This window comes from Apium graveolens, chromosome 9 (genome assembly GCF_009905375.1).
Source record: "Apium graveolens cultivar Ventura chromosome 9, ASM990537v1, whole genome shotgun sequence".
In the NCBI taxonomy this organism is placed as follows: Eukaryota; Viridiplantae; Streptophyta; class Magnoliopsida; order Apiales; family Apiaceae; genus Apium; species Apium graveolens.
Window position 1 is genome coordinate 37,359,152 of NC_133655.1, and position 17,829 is coordinate 37,376,980.

Consider the following 17,829-nt stretch of genomic DNA (forward strand, 5'->3'; position numbering starts at 1 on the left):
CCTTCTTAGCGGAACTTCCGGGCCATTTGGGCCAATATAATAAGGCTGGGCCGGCGCCACTCGACCACTTACGCCACTCCTAGTTCAGATGAAATCCATGACTCTGAAACGTAAAGCTCGTTCCCCCTTTCCCCAAGTAGAAACTTGTTGATACGACTCCACCAAGAAGACGTATCTAGTTGGAAAGGAGAACTCACCGATATTTCCCAGGCGATGCCTGTTAATGGATTAACTTGTTCCAAGAATTTTACTTCCCGAGTGTTGGGTAAGTAATCAAAAATTCTTTTATCAAAATAACAACCTTGTTGCGAATATACAATACACCACAGAGCCGGATACCTCAAGTTTTGAGTGAGTATTTAAATCCCCTTCGAAAGGAGGATCTTAAATATAAAAATGAGTTTTTTGGATCCGCTCTAACTTTTAAAATCATTTTGAAGACTCGCAAAACATTTTTAAGAATGTTTGGAGTGATGCTGATTTAATAAAATAAATCAGTCCCAATATATTAGAAAATATCTGAATATTATTATTTAAATAATATTCTCATAAAGAATAATCTTTATAAAAATAATTGAAGTAGAAGTTTTAAAACTTATACTTGCAATGTATATTAAATAACCAAAGATATACTTATACGAAAGTACTATCTTTATTTGAATAATCAAAAGTGAGTTTGATTATCGACACATTATTCTTTAATAAATTTGAGAATAATAATTAGTTAATAATCGGAGTCATAAGTCCTCAAATGAATATTCAAATAATAATATTCATTAATAAATTAAGCGGAGTCATAAGTCCTCGAATGAATATTCAAAATAATATTCAATAATAAAATAAACGGGGTCATAAGCCCTCGAATGAATATTCAAAATAATATTCATTAATAAAATAAGGTTATCGAATAAACCTTATTTGATTCATAGTTTTAAAAACTATTCATATATATATATATATATATATTATACTCGGGAGCATCGACTCCCGGTTTTAGAAAAAATTCACCTTTGAGTCCCCTATACTAAGGGTATATGTAAAATTACCGCTTATCTCTAGCATAGGCATTATCAACTGAATCAAAAGATATATGTATCAAGAATACGAAACAGGCATGCATATATACCATATCACATGCTAAAATATATCGCAAGAATTTGCTAAATAACCATTATGTATCTATCACAAGATAATGCATATACAAATATATACATCAGAACAACAGTATAACGGATAGAAAACTTGCCTGAGTGCTCCCGGATAGACTTAAGCTTAGAGTGGGTCCGATAACCTATGAACAACAACATAAGTCGGAATTAAACCCCGGTCTCTTAAGAAACTAGACTTTAACCATTTAGAGTCCTAACGTTCGCTTTCGCGCTTAACGATTCACTTAAGTCGCTCGAGTACCCTCGACTCCACCATTTTTAATAAATTAGCCATTAAGGGTTTTAAGACGACTCTTTCGCGAGTACCTTACCAACTTCCTAATCCACTTTACCTAAATGTTTCATACCCCAATTAGTCATTTAAGGGCCTTAACCAAGGTTTCAAAGTAAGGCGAGGGGTAAAGGTTCGGTCGCGAAACGCCGTTACTTAAAACGGTCGTTTCTCTTAAACCGTACATCGGATTCAAACGTACTACATATCAAAACGAAGCTCGTAACATGAACTATCTAATAATGGTAATGGTCAAAACCTAACAGTGAGTTCTCGGGTCCTGATGTTAAGAGCAAAAACAGTCTAAAGTAAATCGGACATTACAACGGCTATGTTTACTCGATTTCCCAAATTTTTACCATTCCAAATCATATCAATCCAACTACCAATCAATTAAAACTCAAGATACACATCAATGCTACTGATTTCAGTCATAATAAGCTCAATGATCTCAATCCAATCATATATTATAACACCTCCAAATTCAACTAAACTACTTAACAATTAAAGCTCGAATCATGCTTATCATTCAAATTACTACTCATCCATCCAAACCATCTCCAAACTTCAACATTCAAACTTATTACTAAAGGGTGTGAAGATTTATACCTTTCTTGGAAGGTGTTAAGTTACTAGGAAGCCTTATGGAGCCTCCTACAAGCTTGATCTTTCCAAAGAAATCAAGAACACAAAGTTAGGCTTTAAAGTTTCTAAAAGTCCGATTGAAAAAACTGTAAAAATGAGGATCTTACCATGCTTATTTGGACGAGACTTGTGAACAAGAGTTGTAGGCCATCTCAATACCTTTCAAACGAGCTATAGAACACAACATTTGAGTGTGTATTGAAGTAGATATGGCAGTTTGAAATTGCTGTGTTTATTTTGGCCGAGAGCTTCTTCTTGCAAAGTCAACTCTTCTCTTTTTGATTTATGTTATTTGCTTGGTTGATTCTTCTTTTTGTCTTGAAATTTGTTTTAACCTTTTTAGCATGGTTAATTTTGTATGGCCCAAAATCACCCAACAAACAAAACTCCTTTGTCATGCTTATGCAAGCAAGCTTGTGTCATGTGATGACATCATCATCCCTACCTTTTTGATTAATCCCTTAATTACTTGGCTAAAGACCGCTGATCTGTTATACGGTTCGCTTATCTTTTGTTTTCGTTCGTCGTTTGAGGGATCATATCTGAGATCTTATTACTTAGGTTTCCTTAACCTTTCTCAATACATTATATTCGTTTTATGATCCTCTCTTATAATCCTTGAATTTAAATCCTTTTTATTCTGTTACCTTATACTCAGTTCTTTCTGTATCTGGTAGATTTTCGGGAAAAATCAAAGTGTTCGAATTTGGATTCTGACGATCTCTACATACACTTATATCCCATATAAAGTACTAATAAGATCTCAGAATAACAATAGAAGAACCCCTACATAGTGTGGTATGAAAAGTTTTCTTATTCCGCATACTCAGCAAAAGCACTATTCATAAAGGTTTCAAAAATTCCAAAAATTGGGGTTATTACATTAGGGATTTTTATTCTAAGGGTTATTGGTTTAATTTGATGTTACCAGCTTATAGATCGTATGGAGAGGAATTGATTGATCCCAGTTTAATGTACAAAGGGTTCCCGGTTCGAGCTCGCCGGAGTTGGACGAACACGGCGGCGACGGGAAGTTGCTTCGATTTTTCCGGACATACAACCCATTTTCAGTCCATTCCAGACCCATGGGGAAGATCTTTGCGAGCTGTAGAACGTTTATAGAGTTGTTGGTTGATTTCTGGGAGGCTGAACTCCTCCGACGTCGTTCCCGACGCCGTTTTCCGGTGACCTGGGGGTGGCGGCGGACAAATATCTCTTTAGCCCCCAGGGTGTTACAAACATTACAGTCAAGCCCCAAAGTTTGCAAATTGTACGGTTTTAACCCTGCGACTAAAAATTTTGAAAACTTACACTTTACCCCCTTGGGAATTCTATTTTTCAAAATTGTTTTTATTTATTTATTTTAATTCCAAAAATACTTTTAAATTATTTAAGAATTCAGAAATAAATCTGAATTATTTGATTAATTAATCTTAAATAATAATTAATTAATTAGTTAATTAATTTAAATATTATTTGATTAATTGATTTAATTAGTTATTAATTAATTTTAATTGATTATTTAATTTAGATTTAATTATTTCTTTGATTTAAAAATTCCGAAAAATAGTTTTGAGCTTTAAAATATTATTTTAGATTGTTTTCAAGGCTCGATAATTATTATAAAATTATTTTGAAGCCGGATTTGGCCAACCGAACTCTGTTTATTGCTTTAAAATTGATCCAACGACCTTTTTTACCTCCGAAAAATGTTTTAAAAATCATATTAAATACCCGAAAGACTGTTTATGACCCGAGACTTCCTTATAAATGAAATTTCATTGATTATTTGACGTGTTATGTGTTATATGTGACTTGTTTGTTTGATTATCGGACTATGTGATCAGTGTTTACTTGTTTTTTTAGCATAACTTTTAATCCGTTAATCGGATTTGGGTGAAACGAAGGGTAGATGAAACCTTATGACGTCCATGTGACGATTAGAATAATGTGAGATGAATATTGATAGATATTTATGATGCCTAGCAGAGTAGACAAGGCATAGAAAAGGAAAGCAAGTGATCAGAAAATGGAATCAATGCGTAGAAAATACAGCAGGTGATCAGTGAATAGAAGCAAGGCATAGAAAAGTAGACGGGTGGTTGTTGAATAAAGTCATTAGACAAGTACTAGTGAAGTTGGAATCGATTGTGATAAGGCAAGTACTTCTAAACTTTTTTTCTAGATATAATGCAAATAGTTCTAAATTCTCTCGTGACATATTGTTAAGTATTCAAAATAGCTTTGTTTTAGATTATAAGTACTTTGAATCCTTCAGCCTTGAACCAGAGCCACGTCATTTGATCTTTAAGCCGTAAGCCTTATTCTTTATGATCCATTTCTTGTTGATTTACCAAATACTAAACCACACAAATATGATACTACTCCACAAATATATACTCATCATATACCAAACACAGGAACAGAATTGTTTAAACATACAGAAACTTTTATTCTCCACCATACCTTGTGACATCAAAGAACTAAACCTTGTAAGATCATTGTTCATCTAACACCTGATTCTCCTACAGGCTGAAGGCCATTTCTTATACATAATTTGATACACCCTTGTGATACTCATGAAGAGCATCATGCCTTTATACAAATATTTCATCATTGTTGATTATGATCTTGTTTTATTAAGTTATGTTGTTATTCATATTGAATTGCTTTAGAATTATATCATTTTGTTTATGTGGACCAGATTCGTAGTCAGACCAGATTCGTGGTCGAATTAGGCCAATGTGTGCCTTTGATCCAGTTTATAGAGCAGAGCCGTGTGCCTTGCTCGGGGTTAGTGCGTGACTGATCAGCAACCTAACTTTGGTTTTAAAATTTAAAATGAATATCCAATTCTAATGATTGTTTAACAAGAATCTTAATTCCTCTGAATCATCTCGTTTAACCATTGATTAACCTCAGTTATTGTTATTGTGACTTGCTGAGCTAGTTAGCTCACCCTTGCGAATCTTTTTATGTATTCTACAGTTACGAAGGATACGGTAATTAGCGAGGTTTCCCAGTTCAATGTACGAGCTAGGATTCCAGAGTGAGTGGATCGAGCTAGCAGGAGCTTACTACGGTAGTGGGATAGTAAGATTGTAAGAATAATTTCATTATCAGTTGTAAGTTAAATTAGTGGGGATTTGGTACATTGTAATAAAAGTTAAGGTTGTGGCTTGTTTTCATACTTTAACCTGTTGCGATCCGCGGTTATGTAAAGCAGGGTCATTGCAAATAATATTTCATATACAGGTTTGTTAGATATATTTGCGATGTCATGTCTAATATGATTTATGTTTAGTTTTCAGATCTTACTTAACAGGACAAATCAGTACTTAACTGGAAATCAGTACTTATACTGAAGTCGGGACTTAAGATATCAGAACTTAAGTTGTAAGAACTTAAGTTATCAGGAGATATTTATCAGGAGATAATATCAGGACTTAAGGAGATGTTCAGATAAGGAAGGCGGCTGATTGAAAGGAAAGAAGATCAAGACAAACATAAGAAGAGATATGCATGGAGAAGAATTCTATGAAGAATAGAATACTTGGAAGAAAAGACAACTGATTGATATATATTAGGAAGCAGAATTATATTCGATGTCAATTAGAAGTTATCTTGTAAGTGTGTAGTATATAAACACAGGAATAGGGTTTACACTATATGTGTTATCTAATTCGAGTTTATTATTCATTATAACCCTAGCAGCTCTCGTGATAATTTGTTCATCACTGAGAGAGGACAGTTCTTTGTAACAGAGTTTATTGTGTTAAATAAAATCTGTGTTTTGTTACTTGAGTTCATATATTCAATTTGATTGTAGTAAACACTGTATTCAACCCCCTTCTACAGTGTGTGTGACCTAACAAGTGGTATCAGAGCAATTTGTAAACATACATACAGAAAAGATCCAAAAACAATCATGTCTGAAGAAGTAAAAACTCCAACCAAGCCCACCAATACTGAAAAAACTCCAAAGACTCAAATCCATAATCGATATGAGACTATAAGGGTTCCCATACTGAAGCCTTCTGAGTATCCCATATGGAAGGTGAGGATGTCTATGTTTCTGGAAGCTACAAATCCAAAATACCTTGACAGAATCAATGAAGGACCACATAAGCCAACCAAGCTCTCTGTTGTAGTTGCTAATCAACCAGCACAGACTGTACCAAATGAGAAAAGTGAATATACAGCTGAAGATATCTCAACTATTACAAAGGATGCAAAGGCAAGACATTTGATGCACAGTGCCATTGATAATGTCATGTCAAACAGGGTAATTAACTGCAAGAGTGCAAAGGAGATATGGGATGCCTTGGAGACAAGATGCCAGGGAACTGATTCAATTAAGAAGAACAGGAAGACTATACTCACTCAAGAGTATGAGCACTTTGACTCAAAACCTGATGAGTCATTGACTGGTTTATTTGATAGATTTGTCAAACTCTTGAATGATCTGTCACTAGTGGATAAGGAATATGATCTTGAAGATACACATCTCAAATTCCTTTTAGCTCTTCCTGAAAGTTGGGATTTGAAGGCCACAACTATAAGAGACAACCATGCTCTTGATGAAACTACTCTTGATGAAATTTATGGTATGCTCAAGACTCATGAACTTGAGATGGATCAAAGAAGCAAGAGGCATGGGAGAAAGTCAAGGACAGTTGCTCTTAAGGCTGAGGAAGAATTTCCTAAATTGGTTGTCTCAAATAAAGGCAAAGGAAAGGCTCTCATCACAAAGTCTGATACTGAGTCATCAAGTTCTGATAGTGATGAGGATTCAGAAACTGAAAGTCTATCTGAGATAGACCCTGATGAAGAGATGATGAAGCTGTGTGCTCTTATGGTGAAAGGAATCACAAAGATTGCATACAGGAAATTCAGAAGGGGAAAGAAATTTTCCAGGAAAGGTGCAAGTTCTGATAAGAAAGGTTTCGGAAAATCTGAAGGCAAAGGAGGAAAGTCTGACAGAGGAGATTACTCAAATGTCAAATGCTATAACTGTGGTGAGAAAGGCCACATATCTCCTGATTGCAAGAAAGTGAAGAGTGACAAAGGCAAGGCACTTGTCACAAAGAAGAAAAGCTGGACAGACACTTCAGATTCTGAAAGTGAGGTGAACTATGCCTTGATGACAAATGGTGATAGCAATTCTGAAGCTGCTGAGTTAAAGGTACCTCAAACAACTTATGTTTTTCATACTGATGATATTACTGAGTTGAGAAGATATCTTAAAACCATGTTCATTAGTTATAGAGATCAAACTTTAACATGTGAAAGATAAACTTCTAAAAATCTTGCTTATAAAAAAAGGAATGATTATTTAGAAAAAGAGTTAGTTATGTTCCATCAAACTCAGAAAGATAAAGATGATGCTTTCTTTGTTAGAGATGAAGTGCTTAAAATGAATGAATCTCTAAAAACTGAGTTAGAAAAAGAAAGAGAAATAATCAGGACTTGGACTAACTCTGGCAGGACAACTCAGAATTTGTTAAGTAGTGGAAACGGGAAAGAGGGCTTAGGTTATGGAGATGATAAGAATAATAAAGGAACTGTAGAAACTGAGCCTATAGTTGTTAAACAAAAGCCAAAGGTAAATCATGTTAAGTTTGTAGCTGTAAAGTCTGATATTGATAAATCAGAAGTTAAAGAAAAATTAACTTCTGACAAACCAATATAGGATAAGCCAACTGAAGTTAACATAGGCTTAATGACAAAGAAGCAGCTTAAGCATAAGCTGAAAGATGTTAAGAATGTAAACAAGGTAAAGCCACCTATGAAAAATAGGAATGGAAAGGAAGGTGTGAATAAAAGCAATGATTATAAGCCTGTTCCTAATGCTTTTAGAAAGAAATGTTATAACTGTGGAAATTCTAACCATCTGGCTTCTTTTTACAGGAAGAATAAGAATATAAACTCCTTACCTTCAAAATCAGGAGTTAAGAGTCAGTCTGTTAGATATAGGCCATAAAATCCTTGTTTTCATTGTGGTAGTTTATGGCATTCCATTTATACTTGTACGGAATATCATAGTTTGTACTATGATTATTATCAAATAAAATCTTCTATAAAGAAAGTTAGCATTATTCCTTCTAGTGTAAGTTCTGATGCAAAGTCTGATATTGCTAATTCTGATAAGAAAACTGTTAACATAAATTCTGATGTTAAATCTGCTGCAAATGTTAACAAACTTAATAAGGCCAAAGGATCCAAGCAAGTTTGGGTCCTTAAAACTAATCATTAGTGGTCTTTGTGATTGCAGGACAGCAAGAAAAACATCCTAGTTCTGGATAGTGGATGTTCAGGATATATGACTGGAAATAAAGCCCTGCTATCAGATTTTGTGGAGAAAGCTGGCCCAGGTGTTTCTTATGGAGATGGCAACATGGGAAAAACTCTGGGATATGGCAATATCAATCTTCGGAATGTCATCATTAAAAAAGTAGCTCTAGTCTCAGGACTTAAACACAATTTGCTGAGTGTTAGTCAAATCTGTGACAGAGGTTATCCTGTGGATTTCTTTGAAGAACACTGTGAAGTTGTAAGCAAATCTACAGGCAAAGTTGTTCTGAAAGGATACAGGCATGGTAACATTTATGAAGCCAAGCTTTCAACAAGTACTGATGGTTCTACATTCTGTCTGTTAAGTAGAGCATCAATTGAAGAAAGCTGGAATTGGCACAAGAAACTCTCTCATTTAAATTTCAACAATATAAATGAACTAGTCAAGAAAGATCTTGTGAGAGGACTTCCAAAATCAGTATTTGCTCCTGATGGCCTTTGTGATTCCTGTCAAAAGGCAAAACAAAGAAAATCTTCATTCAAGAGCAAGACTGAATCTTCAATTCTTGAGCCTTATCACCTACTACATGTTGTTCTATTTGGTCTAGTGAATGTCATGTCTATTGCAAAGAAAAAATATGTTATGGTCATAGTGGATGAGTTTACCAGATACACATGGGTGTATTTCTTGCATACAAAAAGTGAAATTGCATCTATCTTAATTGATCATGTCAAATAACTGGATAAATTGGTTAAAGACTCTGTAAAAATCATAAGAAGTGATAATGGCACTGAGTTCACGAATTTGATTATGGAAGAGTTCTGCAAAGACCATGGAATCAAGCAGGAATTCTCTGCTCCTGGAACTCCACGGCAAAATGGAGTTGTTGAAAGAAAGAATAGAACTCTTATTGAAGCAACACAAACTATGCTTGATGAAGCAAAGTTACCAACCTATTTTTGGGTTGAAGCTGTGCAGACTGCTTGTTTTACTCAGAATGTAACACTTATCAACAAGCATGGAAAGACACCATATGAGATGGTGAAGAAAAAGAAGCCAAATCTGAAGTATTTTCATGTATTTGGATGCAAGTATTTTGTTCTTAAGACTCATCCTGAACAGCTATCCAAATTTGATCTAAAAGCTGATGAAGGAATTTTTGTTGGATATCCACTTTCCACAAAAGCCTTCAGAGTCTACAATTTGAGAACAAGGGTGGTCATGGAATCTATCAATGTCTCTTTTGATGATAAGGTGATTACTGGACTTGAAGATTTCAATGATCATGATCAGCTGAGATTTGAGAATGAAGTTTTAAATTTCGATTCTGTAAATCCTGATAGTCTAAATCTTGACAGTCTAAATCCTGATACTGCAAACTCTGATGGGTTAAACTCTGATGTTATTGAAATTGTGGTGACTATGACAAAGGAAAATGCACCTGTGCAGGGGGCATATAGAAGATCCAACCACATCTCAAGAAGCATCAGAATCTAGAACATGCTCTTCAAGTTCTGATTCATCAAGTTCTGATGAGCCAAGTTCTGATAATTCTGGAAACTCAAATTCTGAAGGATCCAACTCAGAGAGCATAATTTCAGGGGGAGCATCAGAAAATGTTGATGGAGACAGCATGGATCATGGGGGAGCATCCATTTCTAGAGATAATCTTCCATCTGCAAGGAAGTGGACTAAAGCACATACACCTGACTTGATTATTGGAGATCCTGAAGTAGGTATAAGAACTAGAACAGCAATATCAAATGAATGTCTCTATCACTCTTTTCTTTCTCAGACTGAACCAAAGAAAGTGGAAGAAGCTCTTCAAGATGCTGATTGGGTGCAAGCAATGCAGGAAGAGTTAAATGAATTTGAAAGAAATAAAGTCTGGACCCTAGTGCCAAGACCAAATAACAGATCTGTTGTTGGTACAAAGTGGGTGTTCAGAAACAAAACTGATAGTGATGGCATAATTACAAGGAATAAATCAAGGTTGGTTGTAAAAGGATACTCTCAACAGGAGGGAATTGGTTATGATGAAACATTTGCATCAGTTGCTAGATTGGAAGCCATAAGGATATTTTTGGCTTATGCTGCTCACAAAAAGTTTACAGTCTTTCAAATGGATGTAAAAAGTGCTTTTCTTAATGGAGAATTAGAATAAGAAGTATATGTTGAACAACCTCCAGGTTTTGTAGATTCAAAATTTCCTCATCATGTCTACAGACTTGATAAAGCACTTTATGGCCTTAAGCAAGCTCCAAGAGCATGGTATGAGACATTAGCTCAGTTTCTTCTGGAAAGTGGATTTAACAGAGGGACTATTGACAAAACCTTATTCTATCTCAACCATGGAAATGACTTACTTTTGGTGCAGATATATGTTGATGATATCATTTTTGATTCTACAAATGGCAGACTTTGTAAGAAGTTTGCCAAGCTGATGCAGTCAAGATATCAAATGAGTATGATGGGAGAACTTAGCTATTTTCTGGGCCTTCAAGTCAAGCAGAATGAAGAAGGAACTTTTATTTGTCAATCTAAGTACACCAGAATTTTGTTGAAGAAATTTGGAATGCAAGATTGCTCAAGTGCATCCACTCATATGGCCACTGCAACAAAATTGGATAAGGATATTGGTACACCAGTAAATATTACTGATTACAGAGCTATGATTGGCTCACTACTCTATCTAACTGCAAGTAGACCTGATATCATGTATGATACCTGTCTTTGTGCAAGATTTCAAGCAGATCTAAGAGAACCTCACTTAACAGCTGTGAAAAAATTTTCAAGTACCTTAAGGGTACAGCTGATCTAGGATTGTGGTATCCTAGAGAATCAAACTTTAAGCTAATAGGTTACTCAGATGCAGATTTTGCAGAATGCAAAATTGACAGGAAAAGCACAAGTGGAAGCTGCCAATTTCTTGGAGGCAGATTGATTTCTTGGTTTAGCAAGAAACATCAATTTCCACATCAACTGCAGAAGCTGAATACATTGCTGCAGGAAGCTGTTTTGCACAAATTCTTTGGATAAAGAATCAGTTACTGGATTATGGGTTAACATATTTTAAAATCCCTATTTACTGTGATAATCAAAGTGCTATTGCTATGATAGGTAATCCAGTTCAACACTCAATGACAAAGCACATCAGCATTAGGTACCACTTCATAAGGGAACATGTGGATGAAGGTATAGTGGAATTGCATTTTGTTCCAACAGATCAACAACTAGCAGATATCTTCACAAAACCACTGTGTGAAGCTACTTTTACAAGATTGGTAAATGAACTTGAAATGGTTTCAGGTTCTTTCTCTAAATCTGCTTAGTTTATGTTCTGATACATCAGACTTTATGATCAGTATTTACAGATATTACTATCTTTGTGTATTCTGTGCTTAATTAGAAATTTTATAAGTGCTGATTGTTGTCTGATGTGAATTTTTGAACTCTGATAGTGATATGAATGTTTCTGTGACTATTCTATCCAATGAGGATAACTGTGCTAGATACTGACCTAGTAGTCTTTAATATACTAATAATCCCATATTTGAAGTAATTGTTTGTTAGATATATTTGTGATGTCATGTGTAATATGATTTGTGTTTAGTTTTTCAGATCTTACTTAAACAAGACAAATCAGTACTTAACTGGAAATCAGTACTTATACTGAAGTCAGAACTTAAGATATCAGAACTTAAGTTATCAGAACTTAAGTTATCAGGAGATATTTATCAGGAGATAATATCAGGACTTAAGGAGACTTTCAGTTAAGGCAGGCTGCTGATTGAAAGGAAAGAAGATCAAGATAAATATAAGAAGAGATATGCATGAAGAAGGAATTCTATGAAGAATAGAATACTTGGAAGAAAAGATAACTGATTGATATTATTTAGGAGGCAGAACTATATTCAATATCAATTAGAAGATTATCTTGTAACTGTGTAGTATATAAACACAGGCATAGGGTTTACACTATACGTGTTATCATTATCGAAGTTATTATTCATTGTAACCCTAGCAGCTCTCGTGATAATTTGTTCATCACTGAGAGAGGACAGTTCCATATTGTAACAGAGTTTATTGTGTTGAATAAAATATGTGTTCAGTTACTTGTGTTCTTAATTCGATTTGATTGTGCTAAACACTGTATTCAACCCCCTTCTACAGTGTGTGACCTAACAAGTGGTATCAGAGCAATCTGTTAACATACATAAAGTAAATATCCAAAAACAATCATGTCTGAAGAAGAACAAACTCCAACCAAGCCCACCAAAACTGAAGAACCTCCAAAGACTCAAATCCATAATCGATATGAGACTATTAAAGTTCCCATACTGAAACCATCTGAATATCCCATATGGAAGGTGAGGATGTCTATGTTTCTGGAAGCTACAGATCCAGAATACCTTGACAGAATCAATGAAGGACCACACAAGCCAACCAAGCTCTCTATTGTAGTTGCAGATCAGCCAGCACAGACTTTACCAAAGGAGAAAAGTGAATATACAGCTAAAGATATCTCATCTATTGCTAAGGATGCAAAGGTCCGACACTTGCTGCATAGTGCCATTGATAATGTCATGTCAAACAGGGTAATTAACTGTAAGACTGCAAAGGAGATATGGGATGCCTTGGAGATAAGATGCCAGGGAACTGATTCAATTAAGAAGAACAAGAGGACTATACTCACTCAAGAGTATGAGCACTTTGACTCAAAGCCTGATGAGTCATTAACTGGTTTATATGACAGATTTGTCAAACTCTAGAATGATTTGTCACTAGTTGACAAGGAATATGATCTTGAAGATTCAAATATTAAATTCATGTTAGCTCTTCCTGAACGTTGGGATTTGAAGGCCACCACTATAAGAGACAACTATAATCTTGATGAAACAACTCTTGATGAAATTTATGGGATGCTCAAGACTCGTGAACTTGAGATGGAACAAAGAAGCAAGAGGAATGAAAGAAAGTCAAGGACAATTGCTCTTAAGGCTGAGGAGGAATCCCCCAAAGCAGCTGCCTCAAGAAAAGGCAAGGGAAAAGCTCTCATCACAAAGTCTGATACTGAGTCATCAAGTTCTGATAGTGGTGATGACTTAGAAACTGAAAGCTTACCTGAGATGGATCCTGATGAAGAGATGATAAAGCTGTGTGCTCTTATGGTGAAAGGAATCACAAGGATTGCATACAGGAAATTCAGAAGGGGAAAGAAATTTTCCAGGAAAGGTGCAAGTTCTGATAAGAAGAGTTTCAGAAAATCTAAAGGCAAAGGAGGAAAGTCTGATAGAGGAGATTACTCAAATCTCAAATTCTACAACTGTGGTGAGAAAGGCCACATATCTCCTGATTGCAAGAAAGTGAAAAGTGACAAAGGCAAGGCTCTTGTCACAAAGAAGGAAATCTGGACAGACACTTCAGATTCTGAAAGTGAGGTAAACTATGCCTTGATGGCAAATGCTAATAGCAGTTCTGATACTGCTGACTTAAAGGTACCTCAAACTATTTATGCCTTTCATACTGATGATATTACTGAGTTGAGAAGATATCTTAAAACCATGTTCATTAGTTATAGAGATCAAACTTTAACATGTGAAAGATTAACTTCTGAAAATCTTGCTTATAAAAAGAGGAATGATTATTTAGAAAAAGAGTTAGTCATGTTCCATCAAACTCAGAAAGATAAAGATGATGCTTTCTTTGTTAGAGATGAAGTGCTTAAAATGAATGAATCTCTAAAAACTGAGTTAGAAAAGGAAAGAGAAATAATCAGGACTTGGACTAACTCTGGCAGAACAACTCAGAATTTGTTGAGTAGTGGAAATTGGAAAGATGGCATAGGTTATGGAGATGAAAAGAATGATAAGGGAACTGTAGAAATTGAACCTATAGTTGTTAAACAAAATCCAAAGGTAAATCCTGTTAAGTTTGTAGTTGTAAAGTCTGATATTGATAAATCAGAAGCTAAAGAGAAATTAACTTCTGACAAACCAAAACAGGATAAGCTAACTGAAGTTAACATAGGCTTAATGAAAAAGAAGCAGCTTAAGCATAAGCTGAAAGATGTTAAGAATGTAAACAAGGTAAAGCCACCTAGGAAAAATAGGAATGCAAAGGAAGCTGTGAATAAAAGTAATGATTATAAGCCTGTTCCTAATGCTCCTAGAAAGAAATGTTATAACTGTGGAAATTCTAACCATCTGGCTTCTTTTTGCAGGAAGAATAAGAACATAAATTCCTTACCTTCAAAGTCAGGAGTTAAGTGTCAGTCTGTTAGATATAGGCCACAAAATCCTTGTTTTCATTGTGGTAGTTTATGACATCTCATTTATACTTGTAAGGAATATCATAGTTTATACTATGATTATTATCAAATAAAACCTTCTTTAAAGAAAGTTAGCATATTCCTTTTAGTGTAAGTTCTGATGCAAAGTCTGATATTGTAAATGCTGATAAGAAGAATGTTAACATAAACTCTGATTCTAAATCCGCTGCAAATATTAACAAACTTAATAAGGCCAAAGGATCCAAGCAAGTCTGGGTCCTTAAAACTAATCATTAGTGGTCTTTGTGATTATAGGGCAATATGAAAAATATCCTAGTTCTGGACAGTGAATGTTCAGGACATATGACTTGAAATAAAGCCCTGCTATCAGACTTTGTGGAGAAAGCTGGCCCAGGTGTTTCTTATGGAAATGGAAACATTGGAAAAACTCTGGGATATGGCAATATCAATCTTGAGAATGTCCTCATTCAAAAAGTAGCTCTGATCTAAGGACTTAAACACAATCTGCTAAGTGTTAGTCAAATCTGTGACAGAGGTTATCATGTGGATTTCTTTGAAGAACACTGTGAAGTTGTAAACAAATCTACAGGCAAAGTTGTTCTAAAAGGATACAGGCATGGTAACATTTATGAAGCCAAGCTTTCAACAAGTACTGATGGTTCTGCAATCTGTCTGTTGAGTAGAGCATCAATTGAAGAAAGCTGGAATTGGCACAAGAAACTCTCTCATTTAAATTTCAACAATATAAATGAACTAGTCAAGAAAGATCTTGTGAGAGGACTGCCAAAATCAGTATTTGCTCCTGATGGCCTTTGTGATTCATGTTAGAAGGCAAAATAAAGAAAATCTTCATTCAAGAGCAAGACTGAATCTTCAATTCTTGAGCCTTATCACCTACTACATGTTGATCTATTTGGTCCAGTGAATGTCATGTCTATTACAAAGAAGAAATATGCTATGGTCATAGTGGATGAGTTCACCAGATACACCTGGGTGTATTTCTTGCACACAAAAAGTGAAACTGCATCTATCTTGATTGATCATGTCAAACAACTGGATAAATTTATCAAAGACTCTATGAAAATCATAAGGAGTGATAATGGCACTGAGTTCAAGAATTTGATTATGGAAGAGTTCTCCAAAAACCATGGAATAAAGCAGGAATTTTCTGCTCCTGGAACTCCACAGCTAAATGGAGTTATTGAAAGAAAGAATAGAACTCTTATTGAAGCTGCACGAACTATGCTTGATGAAGCAAAGTTACCAACCTATTTTTGACCTGAAGTTGTGCAGACTGCTTGTTTTACTCAAAATGCTACACTTTTCAACAAGCATGGAAAAACACCATATGAGATGTTGAAGCAAAAGAAGCCAAATCTGAAGTATTTTCATGTATTTGGATGCAAGTGTTTTGTTCTTAAGACTCATCCTGAATAGCTATCCAAATTTGATCTAAAAGATGATGAAGGAATTTTTGTTGGATATCCACTTCCACAAAAGCCTTCAGAGTCTACAATTTAAGAACAAGGGTTGTCATGGAATCTATCAATGTCTCTTTTGATGATAAGAAGATTACTGGACTTGAAGATTTCAATGATCATGATCAGCTGAGATTCGAAAATGAAGTTTTAAATTCTGATTCTGTAAATCCTGACAGTCTAAATCCAGATACTGTAAACTCTGATGGATTAAACTCTGATGTTATTGAAACTGTGGTGACTACGCCAAAGGAAAATACACCTGTGCAGGGGGAGCATACTGAAGATCCAACCACATCTTAAGAAGCATCAGAATCTACAACAGGCTCTTCAAGTTCTGATTCATCAAGTTCTGATGGGCCAAGTTCTGATAAATATGGAAACTCATGTTCTGATATTTCTGGAAACTCAAATTCTGAAGGATCCAACTCAGAGAGAATAATTTCAGGGGGAGCATCAGAAAATGTTGATGAAAACAGCATGGATCATGGGGGTGCATCCAGTTCTAGAGATAACCTTCCATCTGCAAGGAAGTGGACTAAAGCACATACACCTGACTTAATTATTGGAAATCCTGATGCAGGTGTCAGAACTAGAACAACTACATCAAATTAATGTCTCTATCATTCTTTTCTTTCTCAGACTGAACCAAAGCAAGTGGTAGCTGTCAATTTCTTGGAGGCAGATTGGTTTCTTGGTTTAGCAAGAAACAGAAGTCAATTTCCACATCAACTGCAGAAGCAGAGTACATTGCTGTAGGAAGCTGTTGTGCACAGATTCTTTGGATTAAGAGCCAGTTACTGGATTATGGGTTAGAATTTTCTAAAATTCCTATTTACTGTGATAATCAAAGTGATATTGCTATGACAGGTAATCCAGTTCAACACTCAATGACAAAGCACATCAGCATTATGTACCACTTCATAAGGGAACATGTGGATGAAGGTACAGTGGAATTGTATTTTATTCCAACAGATCAACAACTAGCAGATATCTTCACAAAACCACTGTGTGAAGCTACTTTTACAAGATTGGTAAATGAACTTGGAATGGTTTCAGGTTCTTTCTCTAAATCTGCCTAGTTTATGTTCTGATACATCATACTTTATGATCAGTATTTATAGATATTATTATCTTTATATATTATGTGCTTAAATTGAAATTTGATTAAGTGATGATTGTTGTTTGATGTGAATTTCTAAACTCTGATAGTGATATGAATGTTTCTGTGACTATTCAATCCAATGAGGATAACTGTGATAGATGTTGACCTAGTAGTCTTTAATATACTAAAGATCCCATGTTTGAAGTAATTATTTATGTGGAAATCTTTTAACACAAGCAAATTCTGATATTGAGATTAGTTAAATTTTACCTTGTGTATCTTATTACTAAGTCAAAAACTAGAATAGTGCTTCTTATCTGTTAAGTTCTGATGTTAGTAAATCTGATGGATGTACTAAGTGCTGATAAGTCTCACTTATCAAAAGAAAAATAAAAGAAAAGAAATAAAAAAAATCAGGTACTCCTTTGAGATCGAGAGTAAAAATGTGGAAGGGACGACCCAAGTGCATTGCTGGTATTAAGTAATATGCATTAGAAAAGCAAAAAAATTTCTTGATTATAAGAACCCTGATTTTTGTAATATTTTAAAACTTCTGTGAATAGTAACTTGAGCT

The 17,829-nt window shown here is 34.9% G+C and overlaps 1 long non-coding RNA gene across 1 annotated transcript; it reads right to left on the minus strand.

The window, feature by feature from the left end:
- Positions 1 to 1,250: 1,250 nt before the first annotated feature.
- On the minus strand, positions 1,251 to 2,259 carry LOC141684861 (uncharacterized). Its single transcript, XR_012560717.1, has 3 exons — positions 2,193 to 2,259; positions 2,050 to 2,107; positions 1,251 to 1,291 (listed from the first exon to the last, which is right to left on the minus strand). It is a non-coding gene; the product is annotated as an uncharacterized LOC141684861 (long non-coding RNA).
- Between the last annotated feature and the right edge of the window lie 15,570 nt (positions 2,260 to 17,829).